Source organism: Euprymna scolopes, chromosome 19 (assembly GCF_053919585.1).
Source record: "Euprymna scolopes isolate OS-2025 chromosome 19, ASM5391958v1, whole genome shotgun sequence".
NCBI classification, from domain to species: Eukaryota; Metazoa; Mollusca; class Cephalopoda; order Sepiida; family Sepiolidae; genus Euprymna; species Euprymna scolopes.
The window spans coordinates 10,323,262-10,347,248 of record NC_136500.1 but is presented as its reverse complement, the minus strand read 5'-3'; the positions used below and the strand labels follow the sequence as shown (position 1 = coordinate 10,347,248).

At 35.5% G+C, this 23,987-nt stretch overlaps 1 protein-coding gene across 3 annotated transcripts in view; it reads right to left on the bottom strand.

Annotated features, from left to right (window-relative positions):
* The window catches only part of LOC145303406 (protein fem-1 homolog A-like), a 138,062-nt gene that overhangs the window by 41,860 nt on the left and 72,215 nt on the right, over positions 1 to 23,987 (bottom strand). The window contains exon 4 of one of the 3 annotated variants that reach the window (XR_013873707.1): positions 49 to 682. The exons of the other annotated variants lie outside the window; for them this stretch is intronic. The gene's annotated coding sequence lies outside the window, so the exon portion shown is untranslated. Of the gene's footprint in view, positions 1 to 48; positions 683 to 23,987 lie in introns of those variants that run through there. 3 annotated transcript variants of the gene reach the window in all.

The window sequence follows — 23,987 nt, the reverse complement described above, 5'->3', positions numbered from 1 at the left end:
CGAGTATGTAGTAGGCTGACATCTATTCAATGTATCCGCCTTCAGCCTCAATCACCGCCTCGATACGGGTCCGGAACTTGAAGCATGCCGAGAGCTTGGCGAATACTCGGCAGATGGCGGCGATCAGGCTGACTTTGGTGTTGTGGGAGATCATGTTGATGTTATCTACGCATGAACGAACGAAGTAGTCCAGCGTGTTCAGGTCGGGGAAGGAGGGGGACAGTCAAAGAAACGTACAAAGTCATAGTGCTCCTTCTGAAGCCAAACTTGGGTCTCTAAAGACATGTGGGTAAGCGCCGAGTCTGCTGCCAAAACGCAGGGTCTACCAGCGGCTACCCTCATTACACGAGGGCATCACCACACGCTTCAGCAAATCCAAGTACACTTTGATGTGTATTTTAAAGCTGACTTCGAAGATGTGAGGTGGCATGATGTGGCCCTCACTTGAAACCAGAATAAAGACCATAACCGTTGGTCATCCGATGCGGTGAGCTGTGCCTTCAACTGGATTTTCATTTTGAGGATACTGGCAATGGTCATGTAATGATGATCGGTAGAGAGTATGAGTTATATCACGGCGCATCTCCGATCTCGATTGTTGAACATTGTGTAATTTCCAGACATGATAGAAGGTTCCTATCGTTCTTGAGATTTGTACATAACTGGCCAACTAGTAGATGGTCTACAACAAAAAAAGAAAAAAAAGAAAAAAGGAAACTGGTTTTCACCAAACGGAAATTGAATCATGTCGCCTTTTCTAGGGTGATAATTTTATCGTTCCGCCCTGATATTTGCTGAATATATATATATATATATATATATATATATATATATATATATATATATATATATATATATATATATATAATAAACAAAGTCTCTGACAGCATAGACACAGCACTCTCCCTCGACCCTAGCGCACAAGTAGATGCATTTGGTGACTTTAATGTTCACCACAAAAACTGGCTTGGATTCTCTACTCACACAGATGCAGCGGGCAGCAAAACACATAGTTTCACTATATCTCATTCCCTATCAAAAATGGTTACGTTTCCAACCCGTTTCCCCTACCAGCAAGAACAACACGCATCACTTCTAGATCTGTTCCCGAGGATTGTATAACAAATGCTGACAGCCCACTCGGGAACGCTGATCATGCAGTGATAATGGTAGAAATCGCCCTAAATTCTAGACCCAAAACTGAAGAGCCAGTGCTCAACACAACAAGATATTATAAAGAGAATGACTGGGAAGCCATCAGAGATCTTATCAGAGATGCCCCATGGGGAAATATTTTTTCTCTTCCTACTGAACAGTGCACAAATGAGACCACTGAATGGTTCAAAACAGTAATTGAAGCACATGTTCCCATGCGGGAAATTTATAGCAAGCCCAACTCCCCCCTATGGTTTACTTCGACTTGCGCAACTGCCATTGCTCAAAGGCAGTATACATATCGCAGATTTAACCGATATAAGTCCAGTTCAAACAGACAGAAGTATATAGAAACTAGAAGTAACGTTAAGAAAGAAATAGCGACAGCTAAGAGATAATTTACTGAAACCACTAAAAAACGCATCGAAGTACAAAAATTAGGAAATCATGATTCCTGGAAAATCTACAAAAGTGTAGTAAATAAGGGGCAATCAACAATTCCCTCACTAACCAACAATCACGAGGTTGTTTGATCAGCAACCGACAAGGCTGATAGGCTTGCCAGTCGGTTTGCCTCGAACTCCACACTCGACCCTTCTAACCACCCCCTGCCTGACTTTCCTTTGCGGACAGACGCCACACTAGACGATCTAAAAATCACCCCTGCTCAGGTACTATCTATCATAAAAAACTTGACACTTCAAAAGCATGTGAACCTGATCTCATCCCAGCTGTGCTGTTAAAAAAGTGCTCAGCCGAAGTAGCTCCAGTTCTCTCCAAACTCTACAACACATGACTTAATGAATCTTGCTTTCCAGGCTGTTGGAAAACTGCTTCTGTGGTACCAGTATTCAAGAATTCTAGCGAAAGAACTGACCCATCAAATTATCGCCCCATTAGCTTCCTCCCACTTTTCTTCCAAATATTTAAGACCATAATTAACAATGCTCTAGTCCGACAGCTTACAGATACTAAACTTCTGACTGACCAATATGGATTTAGACAAGCCCGTTCGACAGCAGACATCCTCACTGTAACCTCTGAACGTATATACCATTCACTGGATAAGGCGGGGGAGGGCGGAGGAGTAGCTCTAGATATATCTAAGGCTTTTGACAGGGTATGGCATCAGGGTCTTCTCAGGAAAATTAGGTCATACGGTATCACTGGTAGAATACTTAACATAATTAAATCCTTCTTAGATAAGAGAAAAATTTAGGTTGTCCTCGACGGCCGTACATCTAAACAATGTGATATAAATGCGGGAGTGCCCCAGGGGTATATTCTTGGACCTCTATTGTTCCTGATATTTATTAATGACCCCCCCCCCGACAAAACTGCCTCTGAGATGGGTATATATGCCGATGACACCACACTCTATAACAGGCATAACAGGAAAACAAATGAACACATATCTAAAGAAATGGCAAAAACACTAGAGGATGACCTCCAATCTGTAGTGAAATGGGGACAAAAATGGATGGTCACATTCAATGCTGCCAAGACTGAACTGGTTTCCTTCAATAATTACAAGAAACCTTCTCTGCCACCGATAGCAATGGCCAGTGACTCCTTGTCTGATAGTACATCTTTCAAACTGCTTGGCCTAACGTTCACAGGAAACATGAGCTGGAACAATTATGTTCAAAACATTGCTAGGGCTGCTGCGAAAAAGGTAGGCTCTCTCTACCGTGCTAGAAAACTACTGACACCTGAAAGTATCCTGTATCTCTATAAGGCCACCATTCGCCCATGTATGGAGTATTGTTGTCACATCTGGGCCGGTTGCGTCTACTACTAGTCTCTCGCTCCTAGACAAGGTTCAAAAAAGAGTCGCCAATCTGAATGACCCTGAACCACCGTTCGCCCATGTATGGAGTACTGTCACATTTGGGCTGGTGCATCTGCTGCTAATCTTTCGCTCCTAGACATGGTTCAAAAGAGATTCGCCAATCTGAATGGCCCTTAACTGGCATCTAAGCTTCAGCCTCTGTCCCATCGACGAAACCTTGCATCCCTCTGCTTGTTCTACAAGTATTTTAATGGTGAATGCTTTGACGAACTGCAGACACTTGTGCCCCCACGACGTAGACACGCTCGACAAACCCGACAGGCAGCTAAATCTCACCCCCACACAGTAGAGATCCCTAGATGTAAACGATCTTTCTACTCCAGTAGTTTCTTCCCCAGAACCGCTAGACCCTGGAATTCCATTCCAGGTCCCTGCTTCCCTAACTGTACTGACATGCAGAAGTTCAAGTGTAACGTGAACCGATATCTTGCTGCCGAAATCCCAACATAGTGCCCCAGTAGTTGTTGCCCTTAATAGTAGCCCCTACACCAAAGTGGCAATGTTTCTTGTTTGGGGTGAAAATATAATTAAAATAATAATAATAATAATAATAATAATATATATATATATATATATATATATATATATATATATATATATCCACAGATATGCTGATCGATGTTCCTACCACTCAAAAGTTTAGAAACCCTAAAAGAGTAGAAAGTGGATGTTTGGTTTAGATTCCTACCGCCCGCTTCTCTTATTTTGTCCTTTAGTCCTCACATTCCATGATCGAGGTTTCCGAAAAAGAGGACAGCATTTCTGTTTTCTAGAATCTATACTACAAACATATATTGATGACTAGGGCTGTGACAATATTCTCTTTCAAATATGCTCTATATTCTTTTTATACGCCGGGAATATTCTTTAAGAATATGCTCGAGAATATGCTTTTTTTTTACACGGGAATATTCTTTTTTAAAAAGAATATGCTTTTTTTTGCATAGGAATATTCTTTTTAAAAAGAATATGCTGCTTTGAGACGGAATATTCTTTTTGGCTACCGTATATTTATTTTTATAAATCGCATATTTTCACTGTACTTCAAACGAATATATTTATGCTAGGTACCTTAGATTTACGTTTGCAACAATATTAACCCTTTCAATTCCAATGGGCCGATATATCGGCCATGGGGATTTAAGGTAAAAGAAGACCTACAGATATTTCAGCCTTACTATAGTATTTTAATAGAACGGGTATAGTTGAGTAGTTGGTAATTTTGCAATGTTAGGGTCGAAAGGGTTAATTATTTGTTTTTTTATAAATTCTATTGATGATTTTGTAAAAGCTTCAGTTAATGCCGAAAACGCAAGAAAATATATAGAAAAAACGTTTATTTTTATGCTATAAATACTTCTAACAATTAAACACTATCAAGCTTAAACAAATATTTTATTCATTGCATTTTACAATTAAATGCGTTTTTAAGTTCTCAAAATTGAAACTTATGCGGTTGTCTGCTTAAAAGGTCTTATACTGGGAAAAAACTCGTTCCACGTCGCATGAGACTACTGGGGCATATTTCAAGCTGGCCATTTCTTCAGCACTTAAAACTTTTAAATGATCTATGTCATCCAAATTTCCTTCATTTTCAAAAGCCTTCCCACTAATAAGTGCATCGAGACGTTTTAAAGTAGCAAAACCTTTGTTCTTTGAAATGACATTCTTCAACTTTTTACGAAATTAGGAGTCATCCATCTCCTCAAGTGTCATTTCGACCTCTCTAATTAATTCAATAGATTTTGAAAGACTCAGCCCTTTAGTCTCCAACTTTGCAATATTTTTTGTTAAAATGGAAAAACTGTTGGCGATAAAGCCGAGATCAAATGGCAGTGATTCCTCATCCAACAGTTTTTTGGACTCCAATATACTTTGGGCCTCTGTTGAGTCTAGAGACATCATGACAGGAGTAATTTCGGGCAAATGTTTGGCGTAATAATGCGCTGCATCTAACCACGTACCCCATCTTGTTACAATGGGACTCGGTGGAAGGGGCACTCCTGGGGCTAGTTCCCTGAACTTTTCGATCCGATTGGGTACTTTTAAAAATATACTTTTTACAGTTGAAATCAGTTTATTTACTTTTGGGTGCGCCTGCCTGACTAATTCCGCAACCCTGTGCAAGCCATGGGCCAAACAAGTAACGTGCACCATTTTCGGGTACAAAACCTGAAGAGCATTCATAGCTTTGGACATATATGCAGCTGCATCAGTGGTTACAAGGAGCACATTATTATAAAGGACTTGCTGCGGCCACAAAAACTGCAACGAATCGTTAAAAAAAGCAGCAATTGTAGAATGATTAACTTTTGGCAGACATGCAATATTTCCCAAATAGCACTTGCTGCGTTCCTCTTCTACCCCGAGAATGCCAAACACAAAGCAAGCAATAAAACGCTGCTCTACATCAGTGGTTTCATCAATCGAGACCCACAGTTTCATTCCAGCAGCTTTTTCTGAGTGACTTCACTTTTGCTTCGTACACTTCACTAACGTAATATTTTCTTAGTGTAGTCTGATTTGGAATATTTCTATGTGTGTACCTATGAAGAAAGTCTTTGAACACATTATTGCTCAGTTTATGAAAGGGAATATCCGCTGCAATCAACGCTTTGCATAAGTTAGCGTTGAACAAATTATTCGTACTGGTTCCTAAATCAGTTGCTGCAGTAGGAACTTCGCCTAACGTTGCCGTGTAGGTCTTTTTTGCCAGATGTGCGTTGGTTTTTAAATGCTGCTTTATTAGAGATTTTTTACAACTTTTGATCCGTAAAAATAAAAATCAATTATTTAATGGTAATATATACATTTAAAGGAAGGGTGGAAAAAGTTATTTGAAGCCGATTAACATTTATTAATTAACGTAAAAAGTAGATAAAATAAATTGTAAATTTCAACGTTCAATCAAAGTTTAATACAGCTAGATTTACCGTTATAGAATTTCAAAAACAAAACTACACTAACAACGCCAATCTATTAGTCAACTATATTGCACATTTTATGCATTAAAGTTTGTTCCTTCCTCGACATTGCAGTATTTGCAGGTTAAGCAATTGCCAGTGTACTGGTAATCTTCAAATTCATCGGCATATCTTGCCATCCGTTCAGCAGGAGTGCTAATTATTTTCGGCATTTTTTGTTTAGTTTTTTTAGATCTTGTAAATTCGTCCTGGGTACTAACACGCTTTGAGTATCTACAAGGACGAGATGTCTGTACATATTTATATATATTCCTATAATATCACTCTTTTTCAACAGACCAAATTTTAGACCCTTTTTTATGTAAATTCACATCTGTTAGGGTTATACCACGTTTAATTCATCTAAAAAAATGAATAAATTAAAAACTCTTATCCAAATATTTTCTTTCAGCATATTTTTGGCAAAACAAAACTTATTCCATAAATATTTTGCATATTCTTTTTTAAAAAGCATATTCTTTTTTTTAAGAAATATGCTTTTTATCAAAAGAATATTCTCTAACCCAATATATGTAAATAATTGTTTTTTATTAAAGAATATTCTTGACATTTCCCTACTCATTAATGTATATACTGTTTATATACTGTGAACAATTGAACACTCTATGGAACTTAAATATTTTATTTATTACATTTTATAATTAAATTAGTCTTTAAATTATCAAAATTAAAGCTTCTTTGGTTGTCCGCTAAAATAGCCTTATAATGAAAAAAAAAAACTCGTTCCAATCGTAGGAGATTACTGGACCATATTTAAACCTGGCTATTTTTCGATACAAATTGTAGTTACAATCCTTTGGACACTACGGGGCCGATATATCGGCCCTGGAGACCTAGGGCAAAAAGGATACGCGGATATTTCGTCCCTAATATAATCCTCTAATAGAATGGCTCTCATTAGGAACCAAAGGTTATTGTAAATTCACAACTACGAAGGTTTTATCATGTTTAATTTAATTTATATAAAAAAGAAAATTTCGTAAAATTAAGACTCGTATGCAAATATTTATTTCAACATATTTTCGGCACAACTTATTCCATAAATATTTTGCATATTCTTTCTTTTAAGAGAATAGGCTTTTTGTTAAAGGAATATTCTTTAAAAAAAGAATATGCTTTTTGTTAAAAGAATATTCTCTAGCGAAATATATGCAAAGAATATTGTTTTGTAAAAGAATATGCTTGTTACACCCCTATTGATGACTATGTTCAGAACTTTTGGTATTTCTTATAGCTCATTAGATAATGTGGCCACGTTTCTTGTCTGGAGCGATATCCATAAAACACACAACAGCTACCGAATGAGCTTGTAGATTGCTAAACTGTATTTAACTTAAATGATTCTACTAATCTTTTTACAATATTAATAACAGAAGATACTAATACATTTAGGAAAGACAAACTAAGTGGGAACCATTATTTATCTTTTAGTAAAAAACTCCACAGCGGACCGAGCAGACAGACAGACAGACAGACAGACACACACACACACACACACACACACACACACACACACACACACACACACACGCGCGCGCACACGCGCTCGTGCGCACACATAGTTATTTTTTCCAAAAACAAACAATAAAAGATAAAATTAATAATGTCCTTGTCCCATGAATGAAAAAAATGGCGTTTATTCTTTCAGAGGAAAACCGATAGCAACATAATTTTATATATAATTGTTATAATATATCTCAATAGCGCAAAAAATTGCAAGCTTCAAATTTCGAAAAAAAAAAATGTTCGAAAGATTATATATCATACATACGGATGCGAAAAAAGGATATGCAGATTTATGTCCAAACTTGAAGATGTAGTTAGGTAATAGCAAGGCACAAACAATGAAGCCTGTTCTAAACTAAATCCACACACACACACACACACACACACACACATACACACATACATATATATATATATATAACTACTTAATTTACGCACATAAAATTAATATACGGAAGTATAGATTTATGCGTAAACTTTAAGTATTTACTTCCTAAGAGCTAGTTAGTAATTTATAAAATATATATTGCGATATTGTACAATAGAAGAGGAGCATATAAAAATGATAAACAACCACAGAATTCGCGCATAAGCCTGAAGAGTCCTAGAATGGATGAAACGCGAAGTTTTCAGTGTAGCTTAATCGCTATATATATTTTATAAATTACTAAATTACTCTCTCTCTCTCTCTCTCTCTCTCTCTCTCTATATATATATATATATATATATATATATATATACATACATAAAGTTACGTATTTCATATTCTTTATGACTCATTAGTTCAGTAATGCAAGCGAGATTTAAACCTCGCGGCAAAATTGTTTATATCATCTACTCACATTAATAAGCGATCTTTTACTGTTAATTGTGGCTGCAGTGTTTGGAGAAAATACACTAGTTACAAAAGTGTGTATATAATATATCTCTTTAAATATTTACCTTTGCAAAAATGTTTTAGACTTCGTGGCTTAGTGGGGATGCCCTTTTCTCTACACTGCAACCTCTCTCCCACAGAAGAGACGTTGCGAGCCTATCCTTGTTTTATCGTTATTTCCATGGCAGGCGCTCGTCTGAACTCCAATGTCTGGTCCCCCCTCGCCAATCTTTCACGAAAAAGACCCGTCTAGCTGAATCCACTGTGAAAAACTTCCCCCACTCTTTATCTGTGCCTAAATCAAAACGCGGATTCCATGAACAAGGCTTCTTTCTTAGAACTGCACGACTGTGGAACTCTGTTCCGTCTGCCTGCTTCCCACCGGGCTACAACTTGGATGTGTTCAAGTCCAACTTTAAAAAATTCCTAATGAACCGCCCCCTTAAGTAAACACTTCATCAAATCTCCACACTAACGTAATGTACTTGCAATAACCCTTATCCCTGAGTTGCTTCCGGACCTTGATAAGTGGTGATCACTGTGTAAAAAAAAACAAAAAAAAAACAACACAATTCTTACAATAAATTCTATTGCTTTAGTTTATTGTTCGATAACAAAAACCGAAAATGTAATTGGCAAATGAATGTTTGAAATTGGGTCGAATTTTTACATGTAAAAATTTTACAAAACCAAAGTAGACCTATCTGTAATACTGCTTAAGTAATGGTCAATATATAAACGGTCAATTGTTATAGTTTAATTCAAATAAGTTATTCAATTCTTATTAGATGTCTCTGCTGAGTCTTGCACAAAAGTTTAAACATTTTGTTTCGCGCATTTATTCCCCCGCCTTTTTGTCATTTTGGAAAATTAATTCCTTTTAAGAAATATTGATATTAGATAGACAATTTATTAAAAAATATTGTTATATACCGTATCGATATTGTCTTTATATGCATTTTAAAATGACGCACAGCTTTTCTTATGGATACAAATAATGACATCTACATACGATGCAGATACAATGTAACAATGCGTGTCTATTTTAATAAAAAAATCTTATATACGGTGAATATACAATGTAAGAATCCGTGTCTATTTTAATAAAAGAATATTATATACGATGTATATACAATGTAACACAGCGTATCTATTTTAATAATAGAATCTTACATGCGGTGTATATACAATATTACAAAGCTTATCTATTTTAATACATACGGTGTTTTTACAATTTTTTTATTTTTTATTTTTTATTACATTTTCACCCCAAACAAGGCACATTGCCATTTTGGTGTAGGGGGCTACTATCAAGGTCAGCAACTACTGGGGCACTATGTAGGGATTTGAGCAGCAAGATGTCGGTTCACGTTGCATTTGAACTTCTGCATGTCAGTACAGTAAGGGAAGCAGGGACCTGGAATGGAATTCCAGAGTCTAGTTGTTCTGGGGAAGGAACTACTGGAGTAGAAAGATCTTTTACATCTAGGGATCTCTACTGTGTGTGGGTGGGATTTAGCTGCCTGTCGGGTTTGTCGAGGGTGTCTGCGTCGTGGGGGCACAAGTGTCTGCAGTTCGTCAAAACATTCACCATTACAATACTTGTAGAACAAGCAGAGGGACACAATGTTTCGTCGATGGGACAGAGGCTGAAGCTTAGATGCCAGTTCAGGGCCATTCAGATTGGCGACTCTTTTTTGAACCTTGTCTAGGAGCGAGAGACTAGTAGTAGACGCAACCGGCCCAGATGTGACAACAATACTCCATACATGGGTGAATGGTGGCCTTATAGAGATACAGGATACTTTCAGGTGTCAGTATTTTTCTAGCACGGTAGAGAGAGCCTACCTTTTTTGCAGCAGCCCTGGCAATGTTTTCAATATAATTGTTCCAGCTCATGTTGCCTGTGAACGTTAGGCCAAGCAGTTTGAAAGATGTACTCTCAGACTCTGGCCATTGCTATTGTTGGCAGAGAAGGTTTCTTGTAGTTATTGAAGGAAACCAGTTTAGTCTTGGCAGCATTGAATGTGACCATCCATTTATGTCCCCATTCCACTACAGATTGGAGGTCATGCTCTAGTGTTTTTGCCATCTCTTTAGATATGTGTTCATTTGTTTTCCTGTCATGCCTGTTATAAAGTGTAGTGTCATCAACATATATACCCATCTCAGAGGCAGTTTTGTCGGGGCGGTCATTAATAAATATCAGGAACAATAGGGGTCCAAGAATAGACCCCTGAGGCACTCCCACATTTATATCACACTGTTTAGATGTTCGACCGTCGAGGACAACCTAAATTTTTCTCTTATCTAAGAAGGATTTAATTATGCTAAGTATTCTACCAGTCGTATGATCTAATTTTCCTGATGAGACCCTCATGCCATACCCTGTCAAAAGCCTTAGATATATCTAGAGCTACCGCTTTGCCCTCCCCGGTTTTGTCCAGTGAATAGTATATATGTTCAGAGATTACAGTGAGGAAGTCTGCTGTGGAACGGGCTTGTCTAAATCCATCTTGTTTGTCAGTCAGAAGTTTAGCATCTGTAAGCTGCCGGACTAGAGCATGGTTAATTATGGTCTCAAATATTTTGGTCAAAAGTAGGAGGAGGCTAATACGAGGGGCGTACAATAAGTGATGTCACTGACCCAATCCCCGTTGTTTGATCTAACTGAAATTTTGCATGTGCAATGATTTATATCTCTACGGGTTATGTGGCAAATTACAGCTGTGAACTAATTGTGATTTCTATTTTACATGCGTTTGAACTGAGTCAGATATGAAATGGAGCCTGTTGAATGTCGAGCAGTGAACCGGTTTTTGTATTTGAAAGGACGTACACTACAGGAAATTTTTGATGAAATGAAAGAAACTTATGGTGATAATGCCCCATCATATGATCTTGTAAAACGCTGGCATCGTGAATTAAAAATTGGCCGGAAGTCTGTGGACACAGCTCCCAGACCTAGTCGCCCCCCTTCTGCTATTGATGAGGCATCTGTCCGTCAAGTTGAGACTGCCATTTTGGAAGATCGGCGCATTACCATTCGCCAAATAGCCCAAGATGTCAAGATTAGTACAGGGTCCTTGGAAACTATCATTCATGACCATTTGCATATGCATAAGGTGTCTGCCAGATGGATTCACAGGTTGCTCACACTATTCCAGAAGCGAGAACGCGTCAAGTGCTCGAGGATGAATTTGGAGATGTGCCAAGAAGATGAGTCAAAGTTTTTCAAAAGACTGATTACACAGGATGAAACCTGGGTCCATCTCTATGATCCAGAGACCAAAGCCCAGTCAATGCAGTGGAAGCACTTGGACTCACCACCCCCAAAGAAGGCAAGGTCATGCTCACAGTTTTCTGGGACCAGGACCGAGTAGTGATGACAGATTTTCTGGCAAAGGGTACCACAATTACAGGAGCCTATTATGGTTCACTGTTGAGGACATTAAGGGAAGCTATCAAAATCAAGAGGCGAGGCAAGATCAGCAAAGGTACCCTCCTCCTGCAGGACAATGCTCCACCCCACAACTCGCATGTCGCTAGATGAGAAGCACTGGCGTGTGGTTATGAAATCCTTCTCCATCCTCCCTATTCTCCTGACCTTGCACCCTCTGACTTTCAACTCTTCCCATCCATGAAGTTGTTTTTGAAAGGAAAGCGTTTCCCATATCATGCAGCCTTGATTTCTGAAGTCACGTCGTGGTTGGAGGACCAACCTGGGGTGTTCTCCAAAAACGGTCTCCAGAGCTGAATCAAACGATGGGAGAAATGCATATCTCTGAGTGGTTCCTATGTAGAGAAAGACTAATAACTGTGCCAAGTTTCGTTGCTCTACTGCTATGGGAAGTGGGTCAGGGGCATTACTTATTGCACGCCCCTCGTATAACAGGCGTGTCTATTTTAATAATATTATCTTACATACGCTGTCTATCCAATGTAACAGAGCGTTTCTATTTAAATAATAGAATCTTACAAATGGTGGGTATACAACGTAACAAAAACTTGCTGATATGGTCTCAAATGATCTGAAATAACAACAACGAGAGACTGCATTCCGAATATTTCTTATCTATATATATAAATTCGTATTCCTATCTGTTTGTTTTTTCACAATTTGATTAATATATACAAAAGGTCCGTTAGTTTAGTATTTCATTTATTTCTATATATAGCATGATTCTTTAAAAAATATACGATTAAGAGGTTACCTCATTTGTTTATTATATTAAGGAACATCAATTGTACTAAATAGATGTATGTTAATTTAAGGTTCTAGCGAAAGAGTTGTCTTAATTGTTCTATTTAAGATCGTTATTTCATCAACTATAAATAACAATTATATTGATAATATATTTAATTAAATTTATTTGGAATTATTACGTCCGACATTGATTTTTTTATTAAACGAGTAGAACTATTTCCTCTGATGAGTTTTTTATACGTTCCAAAGTTCGAAAGATAAAAAAAAAACTATTCACAAATAAATTAATTTGGTAATCGCAAAATGTTTCTTGCGTGGAAAAATAATTTCGTGTAGACAGAAAGATGTTTTACTTTATTTTTAAATAGTCGATACTCTTGCATAATTTGACCCGGATTCTCGGGAACTCCCGTCAAACATGGATTAGACGAGACCGGGAATCATCGGTTTAAGCCGAACGTTCTAACAGAAGCTTTAAAAACAAACAAACCGGAAAAATACAAATGTAAATAATAAAACATAACAACAACCTCCCTTTAAAGGACTGAAAATATTTTTATTTATTATATATATATATATATATTTTTTTTTTTTTGCAAAATATTTATCAACATAAAGTTTGTTTTTTTTCCTTCAAGAAAAGATGAAAGTTTTACTTTTTTCACAGGTGTATCTACAATTTTTTTTTCAAGACGTTTTGTTCAGTCAAGTTTTCTTTTGGAGGGGGGGGTCCAAAGAAATTATATATATATATATTGTTATTGTTGTTATTTTTCAAGCGATACATACGGTTAATATTGGCGCCGCCTCGGAGCTAATTTTTTTATTAACTTAGAAAGTCGCCCTTTTTAATTTGGACGTATATAACATTTTTATTTATTTTATTATTTTTAAAACAGTAATCTACGTACACGCGTGTTTTTACCTCTCATCAGCGTAGTTTAACTGCTTCTAGGGATCGAACCTCAGACCATGTTTACCACAGTCCGGTGCCTTAACCGTTAGGCCATACTCCCTAGATTGATTATACTGTTTATTTTTATCGCTTATAAATTTAGATTTTGTTATTGTTGTTATTTTTCAAGCGATACATACGGTTAATATTGGCGCCGCCTCGGAGCTCATTTTTTTTATTTACTTAGAAAGTCGCCCTTTTTTATTTGGACGTATATAACATTTTTATTTATTTATTATTTTTAAAACAGTACTCTACGTACACGCGTGTTTCAAGGTTTTTACCTCTCATTTTATTTATTTTATTATTTTTAAAACAGTAATCTACGTACACGCGTGTTTCAAGGTTTTTACCTCTCATCAGCGTAGTTTATATATCTTTTTAAAGAAAATACGTATAAAATAGCTTTACGAAAAGCGTAAATTGTTAGATGAAAGTACAGGAAAATATATTTTTTTCAAGAAAACTTAATATTTTTATTTTATTTTCGGCTGTTCATTGCGGGTGGAAGAACTTTCTCGAGATAGGGATATTTCCTTAGGAATTTTTTTTTACTTCGGTCGACTGTTGAACGACCATCGACGGCAAAGAAGGAGGAGATAGGGTAAAGGAAATTTGTAAATATGCTCCGACACAATAATTGTTAGAATCTCACCTGGTGGAGAGGGTATCACGTACTTCTTTTTTTGGCGCGATTACATTTACGTTTTTATCTGTTTTTTTTTTATTTTTTAAATTGTTGTATGTGGGGGGTGTATCGACGTTACTCACGATGAAAATGATTTTATGTCGACCCGGGTAACGCCGGGTACCCATGCTAGTATATATATATAATATCGGATAGGATTATTTTCAGAAATGTACAAAACATATACTTTTACGCAGTATCCCCCCCCGAAAAAAATATAATGGAATAGTCTATTAGTTGGTATTAAACAAAAATTTTTCGACGGATATACAACAGTTGTCCGCTTGTAATAGATAATAGCGCTCAATGTAAGAGTTCATCATTCCACCTTCTCGGCTCAACATGTTAACATGGATTTGAACAAAAACCGAAAGACATTGCCAAGACTGCTGCATAGAAATTAGTCTCCCACGATTGACAGTATCCTATATCTCTATCAATCCATATTTCGCTTATACTGTCACATCGCTTCAGTGTGCTTGTTTTAATGAAATGTGCCTCCCCCAATAGATGTAGATATTTCTGATTAACATGACAGGCTGTAAACCACACGCTTTCACTGTAGAGGTAACATGATATAGAAGAACCTTCTATTCTGAAATTTTTTACCTTAGGATTTTTAAAATCACCCCTGCGTCCACAACAGTAAGAGTAATGTAAACAGATATGTCGCTGCTCAACTCCCTATATAGCGTGTTTTCTAGGAATAGGCTCTAATTCACAATAGCCTCGTACGTCTTAATAGCGATTTGCCTTATTATGAGATGAATACAATTAAAAACAATAGTTCAACTTGGCAAAACCTTTTTCAAAAATGTGGATAAAAATAACTCACAGTGAGCAAGTCAAATTTCTTGGACGTAGAACAGCACATGACAATAGCAATAAAAATATGGTTCCAGTGTTGATTTTCTCGTGACTAATTCTATGTAATTGCTTATTTTATTACAAGTAGAATGGCTAGGTTTTTACTGTTATTTTTCGATCCATTCATCTGGGTTAATCTAATGGCCTTAGAATCCACTTAATGCTTGATGCCAATGCAACGAATGGGGCAAAAGGTGGTGACGAGGTACAATTTTTTGCTATTGTATTTTATGGAAGGCATTAATGAAGCGACGCATACAGCAGGATGGGATCCTTTTATGTTTTTGATTATTTCTCGGTCAAACGATAGTTTCAGATAGTTTTCTTTGATTCCGTATTAATGTCAATATTTATTTCAGAGTTGGTTACAGCGAGTGTAAAGCCTAAAAAGAGTGACGTATAAACAGGCATTGAAACCAAATCATACCTTCAGGTTCGAGAATAAAAGTATTTTTCTAATTTTCATGAACTCAATTATATTTCCACAATTTTATGTTTTTGGTTTACGTCAAGGTTGAAATCAAAAGTTAAAACATAGGGGCGTAAGGGGCCCGATATTATATATATATATATATATATATATATATATATATATATATATATATATATATATATATACATATATATATATATATATATATATATATATATATATATATATATCAGTAAAAAAAATCAGTAAATAAAAATGATTTTATCATTATATCCGACACTTCAAAGTTTTCAAATTCCCATTTAAATTTTACTTTAAAAATAAGTGTCTTAAAAAAATCTGTGACCATTTTTTACTTTATATATATATATATATATATATATATATATATATATATATATATATATATATATATATATATATATATATATATACATATATATATATATATATATATATATGCATAACATTTTGGAATAGTTTCATTGTGCTTATAATTACTAATGTAGATATCAGGTTTTAAGGTTTCAGGTATATATCAATTCATTATTGATAATTATATTGTACCCAATACATGAGCGGGACCCGGTCGTAAAATACGCTAAATATATTTTAATTCATGCAAACTTCATATTAATTATTATAGGCCAGTTATCTATTAATCATTATATTGTGCCCTAAATATAATAGTGATTTCAAAAGTTATAACACAAATATGACTTGGATACCATTAGTTAGAACTGAAATCAAAACATATAGCGTTCCAGCCTTGGTTGCTAAGTTTGCTAGAAATGACGTCATGACATTAAGATTTGAGACTGTGACAAAAAAACTCAGACTGTTTTGTATAATAAGTAAAGATTAGACGTTTTCGATAAAATGTAAATATTACAATAATTCGGAAGGATTATTATGAAAATGAAAAATATCGAATCGGTCATAAAAGAAAATGAATTGCACATAAATTGAAATTTAGAAATTTTTATGCTCATTTGTTTTTGTTTATTTCATTATTTTATTAAGTATACCAGAAATTCCATTAATCAAATTTTATTAGTTTCACACTTCAGTAAAGCTAGTCAGACTTAATCAACGTTTGTATATCGAACTAAGGTACTATAGTTTTATATCTACAAATAACGTTGCTAGTTTAGCATGAATTGGTAAAATTCTAGTTGAAATAAATGTTTATATATATATATATATATATATATATAGTTGGAAGATAAGAGATATAGTATCAACAAAATGGGTCTTAGAACGATAAAATTAATAAAAATAATTAAAAAAAATATGTCGGATTTAATGGTTCTCTGACGTAGCTAGATGTAGAGTTCACTTAAGATGCCGTGAATCGTAGAATGAGACGAGGAGATTAAGTTAGAAAAGTGTGTTTCTCCGAAAAATAAGAAAGCGAACCGAATTCAACAGACTAGAAATGTGAAAAAAAAATGATGCTTACAACTTGGAGAAGAAACGGGCCTCCTGAATAAAGATGTCAAAATATTATTCCATCAATGATTTCTGTATTAGTTTTTTTTCTTTTGAGAATTTGAAGATCTTTATTCCAGGTCGGATTGTCCAAACAGGTGAACCAAAAACTTAAAAAATGGAACCTATCGAATGAGGTTATTGGCCCTTTCAATGTTTTGCAATATGTATATGACTTGTGAACAATCCTTTAAATTTTATGCGCATGTTGGCATAACCACTACAGATCAATATACAAATTTATAGGTAATGTATACATTAAAAAAATAATAGATGTATATACCGACGTTTACAAAATCCCTATATAACACGGTCAGCAGTATTTGATTTATATATATATATATATATATATATTTGTTGTAAATGCATATAATATATATACATACACACACACACACACACACACACACACACATATATATATATATATATATATATATATATATATAAACTGTGTCAATCGCTTTATTGCAGATTAGTAAAATATCAACATTTCCCTAAATAAACGTCACAAAAAAAAATGAATATCGTACCATCTAAGGGTTGCGTTAAGTTTAGTTATTTCCCAAAATGTTATTAAAATTCATGCCATATTCACGAAGTTATGACATTTTATTTATTATCAAAGAAATTTTACTGTACATCGCTTCATTGCCGATTTCTTACAATGCCAGAAATTATGCGAATAAAGGTTATCGAAAAGCAAAGGATAGTTGCTGGACTCGCAGAAGGATTGTCTATCAAATCATGGCTGCATTCTTGAACAACCCGAACACCAAATCCAGAAAAAGAAAGGCATCATGAGAAACCTTTTAGATCGTGGCAGGAGCTGCTAAAAGAAGCTTACCCTGCCTTGACAGAGTTCAAAATAGACTTCGTACCTTAGTGGGGGATGCCCTTTTCTCTTCCCTGCAACCTCTTTCTCACAGAAAAGACGTTGCGAGCCTGTCTTTGTTTTATCGTTATTTCCATGGCAAATGCTCGTCTTAACTCCAATCTCTAGCCCCTCCCCACCAATCTTTTATGAAAAACACCTGTCCAACTAAAACCACAGTCAATAATTTTCCCCACTCTTTATCTGTGCCTAAATCAAAACATACATTCCATGAACAAAGTTTCTTTCTTAGAAGTGCACGCCTATGGAACTCTGTTGTATTTGCCTGCTTCCCAGCTGATTACAACTTGATTGTCTTCAAGTCCAACATAAACTAATTCTTGATGAACCGCATCCTTAAGTAATCCAATTTACCAAATTTCTATTACTAACGATTACTATAATATTATACCATTACTGTACACGCTATAACCCTTATCGTCGAGTGGCTTCCGGGCGACATATAAAAAAATCGTAGGAAAGTCAACCGAAACACAAACAGCACCAGTGCTTTCGCTTTTGCAAAAGCTGGAATCGTTCCAAGATCCAGGCATGCCTGATACAATATGTTGAAGTAGATTGAAAGGAACATCAGACCATCTTCCAATGCCTCCATTGAGCAAACAACATAGGGAAAAACGAATGGCTTGGACACAGCATTACATGAAAATGGATTTCCAACAGGCCCTATTAAGGGATGAGGCCCATTCTACTCTTAACGGTCCGGATAGATGGACCAAAGTTTGAAACCCGAACGAAACTCGGATCTGTTTGAGAGTTTATCGCCAACAACGAGGTGGAGCCATCATGTTTTAGCCAGGAATCATTGGGGATAAGTTGGTTCGACCATTCTGAGCGCCAGAGGGTGTAAAGTTTACCAGCAATGCGTACATGGCCTTTTTGGATAATCATTTGTCGACATGACTAGATGACCTACCATTGTCAGGTCGCTTTCAGATGATTTTTATACATGACAATGTACCATCCTATTCTGCTTGGGGCGATTGCATCTTTCTTTGAATCTATGGAATTCGTTGGGGGAAACTCTCATGACCTGACCACCGTGTTCTCCAGACCCCATTGAATATCTCCAGTCAATATTAAAAAGAAGAGTTTATGAGGAAGGAGAGCAATTTACTTCAAAGAATGCCTTGTGGAGGAACATAGTTGATGTTGCTAGAGCCATAACTCCTTTTACGTTCAAAGAATTGACTTCCTCGGGGGACAAAAGGTTGTTTTCAGTTATTTAGAAAAATGGTCGATATGTCGATGAATAATTAATTTATATGAGAGCTGTACCTAGGATATGTTTTTATTTATTATTCTTTGACAGAAAAATATAATGAAAAATAAAGTTCGCAAGATAAGACATTGTATTTTTGCCCTAAAACAACATTTTAAGAGACCTGCAATAAAGCGATGGACAGTGGAAATTCTTCGATAAAGAATAAAATATCATAACTTCATGGATATCGCATGAATTTGAATACACTTTCTGGAAATCAATAACCTTAAAGCAGTCGTTTGATGATATAATATTCTATTTTGTTGTGACGTATATTTAGTGAAATATTGATATTTTACTAAACTGCAATAAAACGATTGACATATATATACATATTATGGTAAACTCATATATTAATATTCAACGTTAGTCGTTTTAGCCGGACAGACAAACAGATGAATGCCCTTCATTTATATAGATATATTTATGTCGATATTCTATACATGACCTATGTACGTGCAATTCAGAGGCTTTATGCAATTTATACACAAACCTGAAAACCAATACGTATGATATTGTTTCATTGAATGCATGTAAGACCAATTCGAGCAAAATGAATCTATTAGTTCTCTTCACGATCGATTGGCTACGCCTATCTTCTTCAGTTTTTCACATTTTTCCATTAACGTTATTCGAAATTTTGCTCACTTGCAATTTTTTCTTGCGTATATCTCGTCGGCTAACATCCTTATTCATATGCAATAAAATTGGCGACAGAAGAGTTAGGAGCGAATTATATTCGTCGTAAACTAAATAAACCAATCGACTTTTTTCTGTTGCAATAACATGGTAATAAAATTGGAAACTAAAGGAAAATAAGAGAATTATTCGATGAAACTTTTTTTCATTATTTGAACATGCTTATTATTTCAAGTATATACATAAAAATTATAAGTATTGATTTTGAGTTTTTTACTTGAGCAAGGGTAATACGTGAATAGAGCTAAGTAGCAACTGATGAAACATAATAGATGCTACACAGAAGCTTCATCATTTACTCTTCGTAAGAACTCGTCAGAGCTACAAAAATAGTAGATCTCTAAAACGTTTATAGAAAATTACTAATCGACAACGTTTAAATTGAGATTTAGCCTACTCTCAGCGGATGTTGAATAGTAGTCTATACACATTGCAGTGTTATACAATTTGTGGCGTAATAAAATATAGAAGGCGTTCTTTTATAAATGAAATTGCAAACTGATATTGCTCGTTGAGCAAAGAAAAGGCGAGATCAGCTAAATGTGTACACAGAGGTTTTACTTACTCCCAGCATCTGGTTTTTAAAAACACACTGTAGAATTATGATGCAGTAAAAGTCTGTGAATGACTTTATATATAATCTTTATTAAACGCTATGGTAGCGAAAAAAGTGAACAACAACATTTCGAAGCTGTTAATGTCGATAAAAACAACAACAAAATATCTTAAATTCAAACAAAACGTTTATCCAAGTAGTGAGTCATCGTAACATCTGGGCGGGAGCTACTAAAAACAGTCTATCCTGCCTTGACAGAGTACAAAATAGACTTCGTGGCTTAATGGGGGATGCCCTTTTCTCTTCCCTTCAACCTCTCTCCAACAAATGAGACGTTGCGAGCCGATCTTTGTTTTATCGTTACTTCCATGGCAAGTACTCGTCTGAGCTCCAATCTCTTGTTCCTCCTCGCGAATCTTTCACGATAAACACCCGTCTAGCTGAAACCACTGCCAGTCATTTTTCCCACTCTTTATCTGTGCCAAAATCAAAGCGTAGATTCCATGACCAAAGATTCTTTCTTAGAAGTGGACGCCTATGGAACTCTCCTCCGTTTGCGTGTTTCCCACCTGACTAGAACTTGGATGTCTTCAAGTCCAACATAAACAAATTCCTGATGAACCGCCCCCTTAAGTAAGACACTTTATTAAATCTCCCTTACTAACGATTACTACGATACTATCCTAGTGATTAATGCACACACAATAACCCTTATTACATAGGCATCACCACTCATCAAGGCCAAGAGGCCACTCAAGGATAAGGGTTAATGACTGTACAGTAGAAATTGGACAATATAGTAATCGTTGGTAATGGAAATTCGGTAAATTTGTTAACTTATATGGAACGGCTCATCCAAAACTTGTTTACGTTAGACGAAGACAACCATATTGTAGTCAGCTGGAAAGCAGGAAAACGGAAGACAATTCCATAGGCGTGCAGTTCTAAGAAATAAACTTTGCGAATGGAATCTACGTTTAGGTTTAGGCACAGATAAAGAGTGGGGGAGAGTAGTAATAGTGTTTTCTGCTAGACGGGTGTTTCTTGTGAAAGTTTGGCGAGGGGGGACCATAGATTGGAGCTCAGCCGAGCACTTGCCATGAAAATAACGATAAAGCAGAGACAAACTTGCAAAATCTCTTCTTTGAGAAAGAGGTTGCAGGGAAGAAAAAAGGACATCCCCTACGAGGCTGTTCATAGCTTTTAATATCGCTAAAAAACAAAAAAACAAATCTTGAATTTAAAAGCGACAAATAAATCAATATATATATATATATATATATATATACATACATATATATATGTATGTATGTATATATATATACATACATACATGTATATATATATACATGTATATATATATATATATATATATATATATATATATATATATAAAGTTTTTGACATGAGTCCTTAGTTGATTGCTCTATTATTAAGAAATAACATTTCAGAAGAGTGTCCGGTAAAAGAGACCAAATAAATGTTCGATTCTTATGTTCTGTAATATATGTCTTAAGCTATTGAAAGACATCTATAAATATTATTAACACAAAGTTCACTTAGATATCTTGATAGTGCAATACCAGAATTGTACTAATATTTTTTTCTTTTTCATTTCTATTTTTATTGTTCTCACTCGCAAGGAGTTATCACGCAGTTCACAATTAAACCTTTCGCCTTTAAGAAAGTCTGTTGTCTTCCTTGGATTTTGAGTGACAACCATATTTACAGTACTCACCACCTTTTTCGATAACCCTTGCCAATTTATCACAATAGATGTTTATATTGATTTCTCATTGGTAGCGACCATTGATCTTCACTGAAATTTAACTGGCAATAAACCTTTGCATGATCCCAATCCTCTTTGCATTAACCAAGTGGACGTCTGGTCAGGACTTACACTTTTTTGTCTTTCCATCTGTCTTGACTCCCATCGATTATTTGCTGTGTGGCCCGTTTATGCCGACGCTATAATTATTAAAATTTTATTTAGTTATGTTTTTTTTGGAGGGGGTAGGCGTTTTATTAAGTTATATTTTGTTTTGCGGGTAGGTTTACTTACTATTATACGTTTTATGTGTTCATCGTTTCATGCTTTACATATGTAACAATTTCTGTGAGCCTGGGTTGCACCTGTAGCTCATATGTATTATTCTCCAAATTCATAGGTTTTCCTATCATCGTTTTCATTATCGTTATCTATGATATTTTCTCAACCATGCATCTGATTCTAATTTCTCTTAATGACTTTTCCAAAATTTTCCAGATTGTTTCTAGTTGCCTTGCTATTAATAGTATTATCTTGACTTTCCTCATATTTAGCATCCATTTTAGCTCTCGGACCACGTTCCTGTATTTGCCCCGCTTCTCTGTCTCTTTGAGTCACTCTGGGTCTGCTGAAACATCAAAATCTACGACTTGGCATGACATTTTCTCCTTTCTAAACTATTATGACATAAAGTCCTATTTCTTAGATAGATTTTACTACTTGCATATCCATGTTCCATAAGATTTTGTGGTTTCCGTCTTCAAAAATTGCTGTCAGTCTGTGCGTGTCCTATTTGTCTGGATGTTCAAGATGTAATGTTATTTATCTTTTGCTACTATTTTGTTCATTTCAGCTTCTTTTATTTTATCTAATTTCACAATAAGTTTGTGTATCCTTCTTTCTCAACTTCTTTCATCATTTCCTCATTAAAAAGTTCCATTTCGTTACTTTCAACAATGTTTCCCGTTTTCAATTTGAAGGCACCACACATCTTCATGGCAAATCCAATACCTGTGTTATTACTGAATATTTTAACAATTCTTACATGCATATTTCGCCGGTATTTATTTTTTGCATACAACTTCAAGTCATACATAAATAACAAGTGGTTTATCCTAAACCCATACTTTCCCCATTCATAACACGCATTTACCTTTCGTAATATGAAAGACAATGGTACCATACTCAAACCAAACAACTATGGCAACAAGCTGTCCTCTTGACAAATCCCTCACATAAATTTCCACAAGATTGTCTCCATTTGATGTTAATGTCACTTTCAATTGTTTAATGCTTCTTTTCAAGAAATCTCGCATTCCTTGCTATTCCAGATATTTCCATATATTCTTTAGTCTATCCATGTAGAATCAGATTTTATGCAATGCAGAAAATCTACCGATAACATGCATGAATTTGTGGATCTTCTTTCACTATCCCGAAGTATTGCAATTTCAATAAACAACTGATGTTTGGTTTCTCTACTACATCGCCCACATCCAGCTTCCTCATCTAGTAAGATATCTTGCTATTCCAGATATGTATAAATCACATCTGCCAAAATGCCTGTTAGCAGTTTTCGCCTCAGGATAATGCAGGTTATGGGCTTATAGTTATCAACCGCAGTGCCCTTTGAGATATCCTTCTGGCACAGCACTGTTCTTTCACGCGTACTCCATTTAGAGATTACATTTCTTGTCAACATTCCATCAATTAGAGTTGCAATCCTTCCATGCAAGGCGCTAAAGTTTTTTAACCAATACCCCTGTACACCTATGGCCCGGAAGCTTTAC